The sequence below is a fragment of the Apostichopus japonicus genome, chromosome 23, assembly GCF_037975245.1.
Source record: "Apostichopus japonicus isolate 1M-3 chromosome 23, ASM3797524v1, whole genome shotgun sequence".
Classification (NCBI taxonomy): Eukaryota; Metazoa; Echinodermata; class Holothuroidea; order Aspidochirotida; family Stichopodidae; genus Apostichopus; species Apostichopus japonicus.
The window spans coordinates 12,956,479-12,971,378 of NC_092583.1; the positions used below are offsets into that span (position 1 = coordinate 12,956,479).

General features: G+C 39.0%; 1 protein-coding gene across 2 annotated transcripts in view; it reads right to left on the reverse strand.

Moving 5' to 3' along the window:
* The window catches only part of LOC139964820 (cardioacceleratory peptide receptor-like), a 182,561-nt gene that overhangs the window by 149,569 nt on the left and 18,092 nt on the right, over positions 1-14,900 (reverse strand). For both annotated transcript variants that reach the window (XM_071966821.1, XM_071966823.1), the window contains exon 2: positions 232-496. The gene's annotated coding sequence lies outside the window, so the exon portion shown is untranslated. The remainder of the gene's footprint in view (positions 1-231; positions 497-14,900) is intronic.

Consider the following 14,900-nt stretch of genomic DNA (forward strand, 5'->3'; position numbering starts at 1 on the left):
TGAACTTTAAACGGCGAATGATTACAAGTGCAAACATTTGTACATGACAGGTAATCGAAGTTAGAGCTCTTTGGCCAACTCGAGTCGTAACCGTAAACGTACGTTGAAGTGACTATTAGCAAAGCTTGATTAACTCACATCATGAACTAACTACAAAAATCGAGAAAAGGAAGATGATAGAAAAGGAAAGAAAAATTGGTAGAAATTAAGGGAAAGAAAAAAAGAACTTACCTGAGAGAGTGGGGGTTGTCGAAGAGTGGAACCGCCTTTAACTTAAATCTGTAACTTTTCTTGAAGGTTGATTTCTCGTCGGTCAGTGGTTGAATCGGTATATATTCTTTGACGCAGAGCGAGACAAGATTTTCCAGTCAGATGTACTGGTAAAGTCCCCTCGCTCAATTAAGCAAGCCAATCCGATAATGCATGGGTGCAAACACGAAGGACGAGTTTGTGGTTCGCTTCTCTAATTTGCCAGTGTTGCCAGATGCCTAATACTCTGGAAAGCCATACAGTCAAAGAGAGAGAGAGGGGGAGAGAGAATGAGAGAGAAATCAATCAATCAATATTTGATTTTATTTTCCTCTGCGTTTGTTTACGTGTTGCTTCAAACGAAAACATTTTGAGGCTTTCCAACGTTTAGTTAATGGAATTGTTGACACAATCTTGATGAGTTAATTACTATTGATGACATATTTGAGAAGAAGAAAAAGTACACAAAAAAAAATCTTGGGAGAGAGTAGGGAGTAGAAACAGTAAGCAATTGAATTAGATTAGCGAGAATGGAAACAAGGTCCCATTTTAGTAAGAAAACATATTAAATGAAGTTTGCACAAAAGACGAAAGATAACGCACGTGTTCACAGGCAGTGAAATTTGTCACCGGAAGTGACAAGTTCAACATGATAACTTAATTTAATGAAAGAGAAAGGGGAGGGTAGGGAGGGAGGGGAAGGGAGGGGAAGGAGGAGGTGGGGAAGAGGTGGGGTGGTGCAGGAAGTGTGAGGGAAGAGGAAGAGTGAATGTGAAGAATGGTGAGTGTAGTGAGGGAGACGTGTGAGGGGTGGGGAAGGGGACGTGTGAGGGGTGGGGAAGAGGAAGTGTGATGGGTGGGGAAGAGGAAGAGGAAGGGTGAGGTGAAAGGGGAAGGGGAAGCGAAGGTGATGAAATTGTTTACAAGAATTGATGCTTATGCGAAACAGGAAGGTGAAGAAAGCATTTTTCAAAGCTACAGGAAATTAAAGATATTATGCAAATATTCGAAACTTATGCACCTAACCTAACCTCACCCACCCACTCACCTACCCCTGCACCCTCACACTAACCTCCATGTCTGCAGACAAAATTGCGGAATATAACACTTCAAAATTCAATTTTGGAAACAATTAGCACAATAAGTTTACGGGCAATAAAAACAAGCTTAGTAATAAGCTAATGCAGGTACAACAAAACCTGGCCTTCTCGAAAAAAGCAAAATGCAAAAGTGCGGTGCATACCAAATATTTCTCAGAATGTACGGAAAATGTTATTAGGAAAAAAGCTCGTCCAGAATTTCAAATTAAGTCAAAACGAAATTTCGGCCCAGGTTAACTGACCATATTTTTTACTCTATTCTACTAGCATATCTTTGAGGTCGGTGAAACATGACAGGTTTGATGTTAAATAAAATGTTGAAAAGAATGTTTGGAAAATAACCATGGCGGTCTGAAATCGGAAACCTCCTTGTGTTTGATATTTATTTTTAAAGTCAGATTTTCCTGTCGGACTTTGAAAATCGAGGATCAAAAAAGTGATTTATTGGGCAGTTTTTTGCTTATAAGACAGAAAGCAGAAGGATCAAGATAGAAAATGTTCTGGTTTGTTGAAAAAATAAGCAACTCTTTCTATAGCTAACAAAAAAAAAACATGTCAATCTTGTTGAGATTGGAACATATTGTCACCGTAATTTGTAAAATTTGAATTTGAAAAAATACACAAAAAAAACACAGAAACAGACAGGGAAACGAGTTTCTTGAAAGATGTCGATGTCAACACCGAATTTACAACACTAATCTTTTATCTTTATCACTGACAAATAAATAAGAATGTTAAAAGAGAGACAGAAAGCTGGACAACAACAACATTCAACTGTCGTCTGCTCATTATTTTGGCGCCAAGTTTTGTGGATACTTTTGCGGACGGAATAAAAAGTCGTATACACCGTACAAGGAAATGACAAGTGCTTTGCTTGGTGATTGTGCGACTGTCAAGACCTCCTTTCGTTAGCAACAATGTACGTATATACGGTATATACGTACAAAATGAGCAATAGGGCAAATCTTCTATTGTGCAAACAGTTATTTTCAATGTCCAATTTATAACAAAAGGGATTGAACAGGATTGACGGAATAAAGAGGCTGGGATTTAAGATTCGTGGTCGTAAAGATACAGAGAGAGACTAGAGTATGTTTGATATAAAAGCTGTTTAGTGCTTCATTACCGGTCATCAAATTCAGACAACAAACAGTGAGAAGTGTTTTTTTTACGGTCCTTTTGTCGACCTTTAGAAACACGTTCCACATAATGCGATGGAAATCGGTTGCTGTCGAGTAAACACACTTTTTCTCCACGTTTTATGGAATGTCTGTAATGAGGATCGCTCTATTTTATATAAGCTTTGTAGTCAGAAAGAAGGACAACGCAGGTGTTATGAAGGTTTCCTTGGAATACAGGCTCGAGTGACTGCGATTGAATTCAGTAATTGCGTCATTTGTCAGTATTTTGGATACAATCCTTTAACTGCTCTGTCAGTCAACTGACTCGAGTGATACTAAACCAAGAAACGTATCTCAATGCACTCTATGTAACAAGTGCAGGGAAGATAAAGTCACATTTTAGAGGTATCGTTATATATAGACCGGTCCCTATAGCATTCGTTTGTATTTAACCTTTTCTTTCTCTGACCCTGAGGTGTCCCCCTCCCAGTCCCCCTGAGGTGTCCCCCTCCCAGTCCCCCTGAGGTGTCCCCCTCCCAGTCCCCCTGAGGTGTCCCCCTCCCAGTCCCCCTGAGGTGTCCCCCTCCCAGTCCCCCTGAGGTGTCCCCCTCCCAGTCCCCCTGAGGTGTCCCCCTCCCAGTCCCCCTGAGGTGTCCCCCTCCCAGTCCCCCTGAGGTGTCCCCCTCCCAGTCCCCCTGAGGTGTCCCCCTCCCAGTCCCCCTGAGGTGTCCCCCTCCCAGTCCCCCTGAGGTGTCCCCCTCCCAGTCCCCCTGAGGTGTCCCCCTCCCAGTCCCCCTGAGGTGTCCCCCTCCCAGTCCCCCTGAGGTGTCCCCCTCCCAGTCCCCCTGAGGTGTCCCCCTCCCAGTCCCCCTGAGGTGTCCCCCTCCCAGTCCCCCTGAGGTGTCCCCCTCCCAGTCCCCCTGAGGTGTCCCCCTCCCAGTCCCCCTGAGGTGTCCCCCTCCCAGTCCCCCTGAGGTGTCCCCCTCCCAGTCCCCCTGAGGTGTTCCCCCTCCCAGTATTGCATTTGAAATTTACGTCCAGATTTGTTTCTTGCATTTTATTTCTTGATTTTTTTTAAATTTTGTTTTATTGTTTATTTTTTTTGGAAATCATGTGATCTTGTCACCGGAAGCGATTTCCCTCACCGACGGACCCTTGTCAAACAAATGTTATAAAGATTAGTCGTTAGCCAAGGGCGTAGGAACCGGGGGGCTGGGGGGGCGCCAGCCCCCCAGTGAAAAATGTGGAGGGGCGGAAGTATCATTCCGCCCCCCGCTTCGCAAGTCAGAAAACCCCTTTTTCATTTCCAAATGAGAAAAAAAATGTCATTTGGAGCACCAAATTGCATCTAAGGCCAGGTGAAAATACAAAATTAAGTTTACAAAATGGAGTGGGTGTTGAAGTGTGCTATATTGCACCAAATTGCATCTGAGGCCACCTGGAAATGCAAAAAATTCCAAAGGGGAAGGGGACACCCCCTCCCCTTAGACCCCTTCCCCAGGCCGGCCATCAGTCTTCAGCCCCCCACTCAAAGGTACCTTCCTACGCCACTGTCGTTAGCATTTGCTTTGCATGGTCATTCGGTGGTGGGGAAGGTATGTATGAAGTCATGACACATGTTGCCCAGTTTCTTTAAAAGAATAGTCCAGATAAAAAGTTCTTTTTGATATGTTAAAGAGTATCATAATCTAAGTATTCTGGTGAAATTTGCATTCAATTCCTTAGTACCGTTTTTGAGATATTGACAGTTGAAATTGCCACCATTCATATCAAAAGTGAACTTGGAGCAAACATGTGTGGCGTCATTGTTGCACACTGATAAATAATGTTTTGTTTTTCCTTTAAAATTTACGTCTTATTTTATTTTCCACAATTGGATGCATCCATAATGTGAATGTACCATAGGTATTGGTATTTTATAAACTTCACATCCCCTTTAGACAAACTTGTAACCTTATCCAATACCAAGGTCAAATCAATAGACTGAAAAATAAAGAAAAAAACAAAACATTATTTGTCAGTGTGCAACTATGACATAACACCTGTTTGCTTCAAGTTCACTCTTGGTAGAAATGTCAGATAACTTCAACTGTCAATATCTAAAAAAACGGTACATAGGAATTAAATGCAAATTTCACTAGAATGCTTAGATTATGTTCCTTTTTAACATATCACAACGAAATTTTCTCCTGGACTATTCTATTAAATACACACTTCATAAATTAAGAGTCTTAAAAGATGAAAGAAACCGCATTCAACAAACTAAGATATTTTCTCTTTGGTGATAGGCATTTTAGAAAGGATTTTGCGCACTGCATCATACCTAAGTGCGCACAGTGTGTAGGCTACCTGTAATAGATCACATACATACAATCTACAGTAATTGGAAGTGATGTACGTACTAAAATATTATGAAAATTTACGGCGTGTAGTGTTAATAATTAGAGGAATACAGTGAATGGCGCGGGATTAATTTCTTTGATTTGAAGCTATTTATGACAACAAACTATATATAGCGAAATACGACATGCACACAAATGAACTATACCAGAAAAGTAAACTGCATGCAGGGAAGGCAACACATCGCAAACATATTATATCATTTAGGGGGGAGAGGGGAGGAGCTTGGTGGGGTGGATAAGATTGCATTGTAAATTAAACTTCTGTTACATCAACAAGTGCTCATGATCAGGGCGTGGCTATATATACGACTTTTCCTGACTTTCAAGTTGCACAAATTTTCCAAGAAAACCCTTGCATATCGTATAGGGTCTCTCGTTGGACTCTTTTGCACATCATTGCCTCCTTTTATTAAGTGCTAAACCGATTGTGTTTGCTTAACTGTGTTAATTCCATCATTCGATACGAAAACGCTTCGGGCATCCAGGCGACAAAATCTTTGTCCAAACTCTTTGCTCTAATCGACGACTGCTTTATTGAAGTAAAGAGATATATCCCGACTGATAGAAGTAGGCCAAGAAAGGGGCCGCAGCAATCACCAAACAGATACAGGAGGGACCTCAACGTCCAAGAAAAAAGAGGGCGCGCTTACCTTAGGGTATATATACACAAGAATATATTTGGGTATAAACCAAGACTAAAGAAAACTATACCTTACCAGCTTAAAAATTGTAATGCGTTAAAAAACGGAAGGTTCTTGGATACGGTTGAACAATGGTTGTTTTGACCGAAAAATACACGTTTTTATGGCACCTTTAGGTCCTCCCCATTCCCCGCACCATTGAACATGGTGAAGACATACATAATAAAAACATCTCGTCAACCATGATGTAAAGTTAGTATTCAATATTCCCTTTGTCTTTCCCCATCTTCTACCCATACCCCCCCCCCTTTACCTCTTCTCTTTGCCTTACCCTCCCCCCTCCCCCTTCCACCCCCCTCCACCCCCTGTTCCTTCCTTCACTTCTCTCCATCTCCACTTCCATCTGCACTGTCCCTGTCCAACTGCCCTTCCCATCCTTCATCTGTTTTATGCATACATAAACTACATATGCTATGCACGGAAATCCTTTGTTCATTCCTGTGAGTGGGAGGGGGTAATGACAAAAGTTATGGAGGGGACATTCTTTACCCCTGTCACTCTTCACAACAACCATAATGCTCACTTCTCATCCTTTTGTTTCAGTGTTTTATAAGAGTTGAACCAGAAAGGTTTGTCGTTAGTTCCTATGACATAAACTTGAAAAAAAATTAAAATGAGGCGTGGCCTCGAGCCGTCTGTCAAATCCCTTCGAATTTCAGTTAACTGTAAACTGAAATGACAGAACCCCTAATCCTTGGATTCTATCCTGTAATCAAATGCTTATTTACTGTAAATGTTATTTTTAACAAGGAAACAAATTATGTCAAAAATTCTTTCCGCAAGCTTTTCGTTAAGTAAATTTTAAACGGTTTTGGTTGGTGATTATTTTCTGTGTTTTTTTCTTCTTCTGCTGTTATAGGTATAACTTAAGCCTATGGAACGCCGGAGGCATATTTACCAAGAAAAAAAAAACACGTAAATAGTCGCCAATAATACAGAGTTAGCAAGAAATTCAAGACAAGCCGGCTATTCAAATGTAATTAAAATTGAAGAAAATGTCTTTGCTTTTAGTTTTTTTTTGTTGCTTTCTTCTTCTTCATCATCTTCTTCTCCGTCTAAACCAGGTCGAGTCGACATCAGCAAAGCATAACCTTTGTCAGGAGGTGAACTTCTGCCTTATAATCTTGTCAGTCAGACTCGCTTTTTTATTTATCATTCTCATTTCAGGTATTAAGTCGCGTGCGCCAGCATGTTGTATAAGTGAACTACTTAAGGGCTGCAAGCGTTATTCATCTCTTCATTGATCTTGCAGAGACATGCATGGTATTTCTGGCGGCGCTAAATACCTTACTTCCGGTTTCAAAATGAACCCTGCACGTGTTATTTGCGTACCACAATTAATGGCTCCGTAGCTGATGCTTGGCTTATAATGGCACCTGTAATTTCCCATCATACCGTTGACCGCTTATATTTTGAGCTAGAATAGGGGTAAGTTTACCGTTTTGAAGCCCAACCCCTTCCAACTGCTCGTATCACTGCTGGACACGCGGCAGTGATTAAGCCGTATGCTCCATATGATGGGATGGGGAATTAAACCTGTTAAATATAACAAAGGAGGTTGTCGACATATATGAAGCGTGGAACAAAGGGAAATATCAGTAGCATTCATCTTCATACATCAACCGTTTCATTTGAGCTTAACGTTTGACAAAAGAGGGAAAATTAATATTTTTTAATTAACTGATCAGCAACAGAGGCAATCAAACTCCATTACAGCACTTAACACGTAATAAACACGTAACAGTCCCTACACTGAAAATGTTAAACAAAAGTTAATATATATAATGAATGTATGCTGAAAATCAAATGAATGTGTATACATAGTTAAAGTATAGGTCACTGACTGAGGTTACTACCTTTCTTAAAATGAAAAAATGCAGTAGTATTCACATGTTCTGGTTCAAACTTCTCGAAAGAGATTCAACAAACTGACTATTGTGGCACAATGTGACAGGAAATCGCGTGCCTGTAACCAGTTGTAACAGTTTTGCTTTTACACTTTACTTTGATCTTTGATCTAATGATATAAGCTTAAAATTAACATTGTTGTATTTTGTGCTTATCTGAGGTACTATATGTGAGGGTAATGTCTGGATGAACGGACAACAACATGCCTCTTCTTTATCAAACCATCATACCTATTTTGTAACACATTTCCCTACACAGTCCTTGCAAGTCCCTACACATTCCCTGCACAGTCCCAACAAGTCCCTACACATTCCTTCAGTCCCTACAAGTACATATGTGCAAGCACCTATATACAAGTACTTATATCCCAGGTCCTTTACAGCCCCTAGTAACACATGAAGTCCCTAGTAACACATGCAGTCCCTATAGTAACACATGCAGTCCCTATAGTAACACATGCAGTCGCTAGTAACATATTCCTTCAACACAGTATTGTAAAGTAAAGTGCTAGACTATAGAGATAGCTACAACACTGAACCAATCTTCTTATACCTATCCGTCATGTTGAAAGGAAAAATCAATAAAGTTTTACAATAAACTCATTTGCATACATGCATATGCAACTACATGCATTGCAAAACGTCGACCAATCAGAGAATAGCAAGTCGGTTTATGACAAGTCGGTAACTAAAATAAGATTTTTCCTTTTTAATAAAGTAATTTCATGAACGAAATATTACTTTTTGTCACTTTTTGTTAGAATTAGTTGATAAAACTTTGAGATGAAACTTAAGTGGGTTATTTAATCAAAGTTTAGCCAACAAACCAAAATGAAGATAACTCTGGAATTCACTGCGAGGAGATGTTAGTGTGAAAAGCATAGGCATTTATGTACGCTTTTGGGTAGGTGGGAGGGAACATCTAACAAATATGACAGCAGCAACGAAGATGTTAGTAGTCGGAAACCAACAACGAAAAGCAAAAGCGGAGAGAAATCTGAGCACGCGTAGAGGAATGTCTTGCTAACGAGATACTTACGGAACAGAACCGTTAAAAAAAAGTAAAAACCGTAGAAACAATAGATACTAAACATAGTAGTAAACAATCTACTACCATCCTACTGTTTACGCAATATCATATAATATATTTCAGCCAAAATGCCGAGGAGCTTGTTGGTAGTCGGAAAAGGAGAGAAATATGAGCACGCGTGTATGGTTGGCCACAGTGGACAAAATTCGGGACTTTATTCCGACATTGCTTGAAATAGTTGATATAACTTTAAAATGAAACTTAGCCAACAAACCTAAATGAAGACAACTCTGGAATTCACTGCAAAGATATGTCAGAAATATCAGAAATATGCATTCTAAACAACTACCATAACAGGTGGGGGGGGGGTATATATGGCAGACACAACGCAACAGGGGCGATGCTGGTAGTCGGAAACTGACAACGAAATGCAAGAAGTCTGAGCAAGCGTATATAGGGATGTCTTGAAAGGAAGCAATCGATATATATTTAACCCGTTCTGTGCTACAATAAGTCACTGGTATGTATTACATAGTCACTGGTCACTGGTATGTATTACACTGGTATGTATTACATACACTGGTATGTATTACATATGCATTGCATACATGCATATGCAACCAATAGACGTATAAAACGAATCGACCAATCAAAAAATATCAAGTCTGTTTATGATAACTAAAATAAGGTTTTCCCCTTTTTCCTTTACAGTCCCTAGTAACACATGCAGTCCCTAGTAACACATGCAGTCCCTAGTAACACATGCAGTCAATACAGCGTTGTTAAGTAAAGTGCTAGACTATAGAGATAGCTACAAAACTGAACCAATCTACTTATACCTATCTGTCAGATTGAAAGGAAAAATCAATAAAGTTTTACAATAAACTCATTTGCATACATGCATATGCAACTCCATGCATTGTAAAACGTCGACCAATCAGAGAATAGCAAGTCGGTTTATGATAACTAAAATAAGATTTTTCCTTTTTAATAAAGTAATTTCATGAAAGAAATATTACTTTTTGTCACTCTTTGTTAGAATTAGTTGATAAAACTTTGAGATGAAACTTAAGTGGGTTATTTAATCAAAGTTTAGCCAACAAACCAAAATGAAGATAACTCTGGAATTCACTGCGAGGAGATGTTAGTGTGAAAAGCATAACCATTTATGTACGCTTTTGGGTAGGCGGGAGGGAATACATACCAAATACGACAGCAGCGGCGAAGATGTTAGTAGTCGGAAGCCAACAACGAAAAGCAGAAGCGGAGAGAAATCTGAGCATGCGTAGAGGAATGTCTTGCTAACGAGATACTTACGGAACAGAACCGTTAAAAAAAAATAAAAACCGTAGAAACAATAGACACTAAACATAGTAGTAAACAATCTACTACCATCCTACTGTTTACGCAATATCATATAAGATATTTCAGCCAAAATGCCGAGGAGCTTGTTGGTAGTCGGAAAAGGAGAGAAATATGAGCACGCGTGTATGGTTGGCCACAGTGGACAAAATTCGGGACTTTATTCCGACATTGCTTGAAATAGTTGATATAACTTTAAAATGAAACTTAAGTGGGCTTTATGTTTAGCCAACAAACCTAAATGAAGACAACTCTGGAATTCACTGCAAAGATATGTCAGAAATATCAGAAATATGCATACTAAACAACTACCATAACATTGGAGCCTATCTCTAGTAGCAGTATGAGAAATGTAATGTTGAAATCACATCATAAAGCCTTACCCTTATACACCGATACGCGAGGAGGACTAGTTACGCAATGTTCGATGTCAGTTTTACAATAAACTCATTTGCATACATGCATATGCAACTACATGCATTGTAAAAACGTCGACCAATCAGAGAATAGCAAGTCGGTTTATGATAACTAAAATAAGATTTTTCCTTTTAATAAAGTAATTTCATGAACGAAATAATACTTTTTGTCACTCTTTGTTAAAAATAGTATATAAAACTTTGAGATGAAACTTAAGTTACTTGATGAAACTTAAGGGTTATTTAATCAAAGTTTAGCCAACAAACCAAAATGAAGATAACTCTGGAATTCACTGCGAGGAGATGTTAGTGTGAAAAGCATAGGCATTTATGTACGCTTTTGGGTAGGTGGGAGGGAATACCTGGCAGATGCGACAGCAGCGGTGAAGATGTCAGTAGTCGGAAACCAACAACGAAAAGCAGAAGCGGAGAGAAATCTGAGCATGCGTAGAGGAATGTCTTGTTAACGAGATACTTACGAAACAGAACCGTAGAAACAATAGATACTAAACATAGTAGTGAGCAATCTACTACTATCCTACTGCAGCTGTTTACGCAATATCATATACGATATCAAGGTTTAGCCAACAAACTAGTATGAAGACAAATCTGGAATTCACAGGCTGCGTAGAAACGTTAATGTGAATAGCATAACCATTTATGAACCCTTTTGGGTAGGTGGGAGGGAACTCATAGAACCTACAAACGCAAAAAGTAAGCTGATAGTAGTCGGAAATTGACAACGAAAAGCAAGTAGTCTGAGCAAGCGTACAGGGATGTCTTGAAAGCAGGCAATCAATAAATATTTAACCCGTTCTGTGCTACAAATAAGTCACTGGTATGCATTACCAAACTCATTTGCATACATGCATATGCAACCAAATGGACGTATAAAACGAATCGACCAATCAAAAAATAGCAGGTCTGTTTATGATAACTAAAATAAGATTTGTTACCTTTTTAATAAAGTAATTCATTAACGAAATATTACTTTTCGTCACTCTTTGCTAGAAATAGTAGAACTTTGAAATGAAACTTGAAGTGGGTTATATGTTCAAGGTTTAGCCAACTTACTTAACTGAAGGCAGCTTGAATTCACTGCGTAAAGATGTTAGTGTGAAAAGCATAACCATCTACGGACGGTTGTGGGAAGGCGGGTGGGAACTCATAGCAGATACGCCGGTAATAGGTAATAGGGATCGCTTCTCGGCCTTCTTGCTAAGACCATGTGTAGTATCTGTTCCCTTTCGAGGGGAATGGTGATGTGCACCCGACGAAGATCACACAGTCACAGTCCCGATGCAAGGGGACTGGGGTTGAGAGCGGATCAATCGTTTGGTAGTTTGGTTTCGTGCCCAGGTTCTTTCCTGGGCGACTTTTCCTTAAAAAAAAAATATATATATATATATAAAAGCTGTTGGTAGTCGGAAACCGACAACAAAAAGCAGGTACCGGAACAATGGTACGCAGTTACGTCCAGTGAATACCACGAGTCCCCTAAAAATAGTGAATAGGTATACTATACACATAGTAATGAGCGATCTCCTACTACCGTTCTGTATACGCATTATCACGTAATCGAATGCAGCCAAAATGTCGAGGAGCCTCTTGAAATTGAAAGGAGACTTTGCCGATACATAAAACATACATTTATCAGTCAATGTCTTCTTCTTCTGCTTAAAAAACATGAAAACAAACTATACTTAGACAGAAGGAAACGCATCGGAGATAAAAATCTTACTTTTTACTCCTTCGAGTCTTCAACCATCGTTCAAAACCAAATTTGATTGTGTACTTTGTATATCAACTTTTATGCCAGACAGCATTCAATAAACCTTTGGAAAAGAAATTAAGTGAAATTATTGGTATATATATACATATATATACAATTTTTTTTATCTACAGTACGAAGAAAAGGTTTTTGACAGCAAAATAACTTTATGATAACAACACACATCACTTCCAATGTTTAATCCCAACTTTAGACATGAAAGAAGTCTCGGCCTCAAATTCTTATCTCTTTTCACGCTTTATTGCCCCATCCGCCAAAGTGACCAACCATGTTTATGAAAGGAGAATCTTTAACATCTTTATCGATTCCCTTCAGTGTACGGTCAGACACCTTTAAAGGGGTATTCCGTTCGCAAACAATTTGTTGGAAAAGAACATTTGTCCACAGTGTTAGTTCAACCACCGCCCCCCCCCTTGACCCCTCCACCCCATCTCAATATCTTGTCTGTGTTTTAGTAAGCTCTTTTCTCTTATCTCTTTTCACGTTTTACTGCCCTATCCGCCAAAGTGACCAACCATGTTTATGAAAGGAGAATCATAAACACCTTTATCGATTCCCTGCAGTGTACGGTCAGACACCTTTAAAGGGGTATTCCGTTGGCAAAAACTTTCACAATTACATGGAAAAGAAACATATTCCATTGTAGTTCAGCCACCGCCCCCCTCTCCCGCCACACCCTCCCCCCTCCCCAATTTCAATATCTTGTCTGTGTGTTAGTAAACTGCGACTTATACATAAAACTATACCATATGATAACCATTACCTGTCATTGCATCAAGTATAAAAAGAAGAAGAAGAACTTCTTCGATTAAAACTCAACGACTGTGACTTGAGAATTCCAAAACACTCTACACTGAATCCATAGAAATTGAAGTAGGATCCCGCATGATGCATGGTAGCCTCTCTTTAAAATCGTTTTAATTGCACAATGCTCTTAGCTTTTTTATTACATCTTGAAAACGTCTGTTTTTTAAAGTCAGCTAACGATTACCAGTGTTGTTTGATAAGTAAAGAAAATAAAAAGATCGTTATTTCAACACTTCTAGTGTTACCATGAGCCAATGTGAAATTATGACCATTTGACATGCCCCCCCCTCCCCCCTGTAGGGTTCTCTAAACCCACCATTTCTCAGTTTAAATGGGGCGGGTAGAGGGGAGGGGCGTGGGTAACCGTCTATTGTGGGGTTTTAGACGAAGCGACACAACATTTCAAATTTCATAATCATACGAATACTTGTGAGGTTATACAGGGAGCCAACGTTTTGAGAAAATATTTTTGATTCAAAATATTAAAAGCTTTTCAGACTAAGGCAATGTTTGCACTGGATTATGATCTCTTCTATCTATATCTCTCTATCTCTCTCTTTGAGCATTTTATTTATTTTTATAAACATTTAGATTTCCCCGATTTAGGATTGAAAATGTTTTTATCTCCAGCCAATGTTCCTTGATTATATGATGATAAAGAATTGTCCTTACATCGTCCCATGGTGGCCATACCACTGTACGGATACAATGTGTATAAAGTGGCATATTAAGTTAAAATTAACTGATACTTTGTGATATGCATATGTGCATGCTTACAGTTGCAGAACATATAAGGTACATTAAAACACATGACAATACAGTTCATTGGCGTACATGTACATCACACACTAGAAATAATGAAATATAGGGTTAAATGTCAAACTTATAATACTTCTCAATGAAAACATGGCCATAACCAGAGTGGGGGAATCACGAGAGTGGATTATTCCCAAAATCGGGCAAAAGTTGCAGGCATTATAATGAAAAAGATAATAAAAAATCGGGAATTACTCAAACTTACTTTTTGTTAAAACTTTGAACGGTACCATACGTACTCTTACTAATGTTAAAAAGGGTTTCCAACCTTATTTGGAGCATTTGTCCTAGAATAATTTCACAAAATGACATTTCACATGTACTAAGACAAGACAAACGTTATTGCCCATGCCTCTTTAAGTGACGTAACATTTCTCCAAAATGAATTGAATGCTATAAGGTAGTATATTCTTCTTAGTTGAGGGCGTTTCCTAAAATAAATAAGCAGTTATTTTGAAAGCATTCCGAAGATTAAAAAAAAAAATACGTTGTTTGTTGCTGAAAGATTCGGTGTCGCTATAGCCAATATTATCACGTAGTATTTATTCAGACGCTTCTTATGTGTAACTCACGAAAGTCGTTAGGCTGACCCGTAAGAGCGACAAAAGTAACGGATGGAATTCTCCATACTCCAAACTTTTGAATAAATATTAAATTAATCTTAACATCAACAAAGAAAGCTGCTTGATGATTTCCTTCAATTTTTAATTATGAAGAAGAACAACGAAGCACATATACAGGATTGCTATACAAACATCCTTTTTTTTTTTAAACGGACAGGAAATGAGTGAAGACCAACCGCCTACGAGCCCGCCAGCCCAAACGCCCATCCCCACCGCCCGACCCCCCCCCCCCACCCCCAGCACGCCCCAACCCACTTCGTCTCCTCCAGCCTATATACACAAAATCAAATGTTATAATCCAGGGTAGTCAAAGTGTACACCAGTTTTCCTCGCAAAATTTGCTCGCAGTCTTCTCTATATATTCGTATTAACTTTATATAGCCTAAGAATACTTACTATAGAGTGGTGCAGCCGTTTTTGCTGTAGTTTTATCATATAGTTAATTTATGATGACGGCTGTTTCACTTAAAGATTAATTGATCCCATGATTAGTGTGAGTAGAACTCTAAATCCCCAAAGTGTGAAAGTATAACTTTCAAAGATTGAATAAAACGTTTCAAATGTAGTTCATTAG